General features: G+C 38.2%; 1 pseudogene; it reads left to right on the forward strand.

Annotated features, from left to right (window-relative positions):
• Window positions 1-2901: 2901 nt before the first annotated feature.
• Window positions 2902-4105, forward strand: LOC144232815 (transmembrane emp24 domain-containing protein 2 pseudogene; annotated as a pseudogene).
• Window positions 4106-4853: the final 748 nt, after the last annotated feature.

The following is a 4853-nucleotide window of genomic DNA, read 5'->3' on the forward strand; positions in this document are numbered from 1 at the left end:
CCTGAATGCAGGAAAGCTTGTTCGGACCTTCCCTAAAATTGGTCGGATAACTATTAGAGATAACATAGTTCTTTCCCCTCCCTCCCCTCTAGCACACAGATGGCATCTCTTTAGATAACTAGTATCCTCTCCTATACAATCAGTGGATTAAGATCCAGATTGGGGGAGGATAGCTACATAGCAGATGGCCTGCCTGCCTGATCCCGTCAGTAAGTTACCTTGAATAAAATTGTGTCAACTGGAGGAGTGGCTTCCTTTGTTGTTGTTGGTTTGTTTTTGTTTTTTGTTTTTTGGGTTTTTTTGTCTCAAAGTGCCTTCTTAATGTGGATACTTCCCCTCCTCCACTTCTAACACCTCTGCTCACACACTTGCAGAGCCTCCCTCCTTATCAACAACCCCCACCAAAGTGATACATTTGTTGTAACAGTTGATGAATCTACATTGATACTTCATAATCACACAAAGTCCACTGTTGACATTATGTTTTACATTATTGGTGCTATACATTCTATGGTTTGGACAAATGTATCATGACATATATCCATCACTATGATGTCAATCGGTATTTTCATAGTCTTAAAATTCTTCTGTGCTCTATCTATTCATCCTTTGTTTTTCCCCAATCCATGGCAACCACTTGTCTTTTTATTGTTTTTATAGTTTTGTTTTTTACTGTTTGCATAGTTTTCCTTTTTTTCTTTTTTGTATGGAATCACACAGTATATAGTCTTTTCAGATTGGATTCTTTCAGTTAAAAATATTCATTTAAGATTCCTCCATGTCTTTTCATGGCTTTGTAGCTTATTTCAATTTAGCTCTGAATAATATTCCATTTGTGCAGACATACTATAGTTTATCCATTCACCTACTGAAGGACATCTTGGTTACTTACAAGTTTTATCAATTATGAATCAAGATATTATAAACACTCATGTGTAGGTTTTTGTGTAGAAATAAATTTTTGATTCCTTTGGGTAAATACTAAGTAGTACAATTGCTGAACTGTATGGTAAGAGTATGTTTGGTTTAATAAGAAATTGCTAAACTGTCTTCCAAAATGGCTATACCATTTTGTACTGCCACTAGCAATGAATGAGAGTTCTGTTGCTACACATTCTCATCGGCATTTGGTGTTGTCAGTGTTGTGGATTTGGACCATTTTAATAGATATGTAGTGAAATCTCACTGTTTTAATTTTTATTTCCCTGATGCCATTTGATGTTGAGCATATTTTCACATACTTATTTGCTATCCATATATCTTCTTTGTGAGGTGTCTATTAAGGTCTTTTGTACATTTTTCAATTGGGTTGTTCATTTTCTTATTGTTGGGTTTTAAGACCTTTTTGTATATTTTGGATAAGTCCATTATCAGATGTGTCTTTTATAAATATTTTCTCCCGGTCTGTGGCTTGGTTTTCTCACTGTCTTGGCATTGTCTTTCAAAGAGCAGAAGTTTTTAATTATAATGAAGTCTAACTTATCAATTATTGTGTTCATGGATCCTGTCTTTAATGTTGTTTCTAAAAAGTCATGGTCATGCCAAAAGTTTTCCAAGTTTTTTTCCCTATGTTATTTGAATGTAATAGCTTTTCATTTTACATTTAGATCTATGATCCATTTTGAGTTGATTTTTCTGAAGGGCAAGATCATTGTCTAGATACATTTTTTTTTTTGCATGTGGATGTTCAATTGTTCATTGTTCAACCATTGTTGCTTCATTGTATTACCTTTGCTACTTTATCCAAAATCAGTTGACTGTATTTATGTGAGTCTATTTCTGCATCCTCTATTCTATTCCAGTGATCTATCTGTCAGTTGTTCTGCCAATACCATCCTGTCTTGATTACTGTAGTCTTATAGTAAGGCTGAAAGTCAGATAGTATGGTTCCTCCATCTTTGCTAATCTTCAATACTGCACTGGCTATTTCTTGAAATACTTTTTAGAGGGTGAATCCCTAAAGACTTACTTAACTTTGCAGTTTTAAATTTTTTGAAAACACTCAAGTGTTCTTCATGCATCTCCTTGAAAAGAGTGGGGTTACTATGTACTTGACCATCTCAATCAATCTCTTCAGTAAGCCTTCCTCAAGTATGACAGGTATTTGGAGTACAGAAATGGAAAAGCTTGAATTCTTAGATCAAAGAATTTATATTGTAATGAAAAAGCTACTCATATAAGCATATGTTGTGATATACCATATGATAACTGATGGAGGGAATATAAGGCAAGCTGAGGGCAAAGCACAAGCTAACAACATCTTCCTCCCCCAAGTGAGGTATGTGTGATATTCTTCAGGTACTCTTGGATGAACAAAGGACAGAGAACACATTTTTAAACTGATAGAGCCTCCATCAGTTTACAAACATTTTAGTAAATTACTAGAAAAAGCAATCTTATCAATAGCCTAATTTCCAGGAACTCCTTACTCTTTTAATGATAATGCTTTGCTAGAGGGAAAAACAACCTTAGTTTGACACTAGCTAGACCTCCAGTAATCTGTGAGTCTTCCTTAGCATATGGATTCCATTAAGAACCTTCCTCTTGACTTTATCTCCCCCAACTCCATACTTCACAACCCCAGTGCTGCTCTTTCCGCACACTGATCATGTCCCAGTGCTCTAATAAAATTACCTTTTTGCACCACGATTCTTCAAGGATTCTTTCTTTGCTGTCAGCTCCAAACCCCCATCACTCCAAAACCCCATCAATAGCTGCAGAATTAATGTTTACTCCAAGGGCGGTGTAGAGAAAGGCTGAATATCAGCTTCAGTGGAGGAGGTTAGGGAAGGCTTGATGGATAACAGAGATACTTAAACTGGTTCTTGATGAAAGAGCTGAAGTGGTGGTGGCAGCTCTGGAAGCCCTGGTCTGGGTCCTGGCTTCAGCCCCAGCCCTACTATGGTGAGGCTTGCTGAGCAGCTGGTGCACCTGGCTACCCTTCAGGCCACAGCCTTGGGCTACTTCATCAGCATCTATGTGCATTCAGAGGGTTGCTCCTTGGAACAGGTCACCTCAGACACCTCCATGGGCCTCATCTTTCAGGTGGCCAAGGATGGCTTCCTGGACATTGGATGTGGAAATTTCAGGGCCTGATAATAAAGGACTTTATAAAGGAGACCAGGAGACCAGTGGGAAATACACATTTGCTGCTCATATGGATGGAACATATTAAGTTTTGTTTTAGGAACAGGATGTCTACCATGACTCCAAACAATGATGTTCACCACTGATATTGGGGAAGCCCCCAATGGACAAGGCATGGGAAGAGCAGCTAATGAGAACGAGTTAGAAGAAGCGATTGATGAGCTGGCAGTGGCAATGACAAGTGTAAAGCAGAAGCAGGAATGCATGCAAGTCTGAAAGAGAATACACAGAGCGATCAACGACAACACAAATAGCAGAGTGGCCCTTTGGTCCTTCTTTAAAGTTCTTGTTCTAGTTGCCATGACACTGGGACAGATCTACCACCTGAAGAGAGTTTTTTGAAGTGTGGAAGATTGTTTAAAAAGCCTTTTTGATGACCTCAAAATCATAATTCACTGTCTAGATCATAATAATGTCATTAGTTTCTACATTTATATTTTTGGATCTGTATATTCACAGCTTATGTTTCTTTGTGAATAATAGATATTGAGGGTGAGTGCCTGTGTGGCTCAGTTGGTTAAGCATCGGATTCTTGATTTCAGCTCAGGTCACGCATGATCTCATAGTTTGTGAGATCGAGCCCCATATGGGGCTCTGTGCTGACAGTGTGGAGACTGCTTGGGATTCTCTCTCTTCCTTTCCTTGTCCCTTCCCTGCTCTTTCAAAATAAATAAGCTTAAAAAATATATTGGGTGAAAACACCTTCTTAGAAAAGTTATATTGAAGATCTGACAATTGATTGGCATAATTTCTTATTTGAATTCTGGCTCCACTATACAGCTCTGTTAGAACTCAAACCTTGTACATGAAAGATAGGCATATAGTCCCGATTATATCTTCTTTTCCTTTTGTTTTCTTGATAAAATGCAGTTTGTTTTGAATAGTACTTTACTGATAGTTCTTTAAACTAAAAGCACTGCATTCTTTGGATCCCTTACCTTGCAGTTCAAGTCATTAAAGATTCATTTTGTTGAGTCCTTATGAGAAACAATAGTCTGAATCTTGACACTTTCTACCCAGCCTGTTGGCAGAGCTCTGACTGGACTATGTTACCAGGTTGGTACTTTTATACTTGTCTGTCTTGTGTTTGCCTTATTTTTTATTTTTTTTAAATGTTTTCTTTATTTTTGAGAGAGAGATAAAGACAGCATGAGCAGGGGAGGGTCAGAGAGAGAGGGAGTCACAGAATCCAGAAGACAGCCTCCAGGCTCTGAGCTAGCTGTTAGCACAGAACCTGACACGGGGCTCGAACCCACAAACTGGGAGATAATGACCTGATCCAAAGTCAGACACTTAACCGACTGAGCCACCCAGGCACCCCTTGTTTTTGCTTTAAAGATAAAACTTAACCCAACAACATATCCCCCCCCACCACACACACACGTTGGTATTTTGAACCTTAGGACTCAATCACTTCCAATTAAATTGATGACACAAGCAGCTAATAACCATTTATTGGTTTCTGCCTAACCTTGTAAGAAGTCTCCCCTAAAGCTCAGTCTCTCGATATTGCAACAAACAGTACCTCTTTCCTTGCTATGTCCACATTCTCTACTCTCCACATGTAGGAAATGCCTATTCATAAAATTGGGAAAATCTTGATTTCTGATGCCAAAGAGTTAAAATCCCTTGAATTTAATTGCCATTATATACAGCCACTATTTTATTTTTATCAGCAGCATTTTGGCCTTAGTTCAATTAGGGTA

This window comes from Crocuta crocuta, unplaced genomic scaffold (genome assembly GCF_008692635.1).
Source record: "Crocuta crocuta isolate KB4526 unplaced genomic scaffold, BGI_CrCroc_1.0 scaffold174, whole genome shotgun sequence".
Taxonomy (NCBI): domain Eukaryota; kingdom Metazoa; phylum Chordata; class Mammalia; order Carnivora; family Hyaenidae; genus Crocuta; species Crocuta crocuta.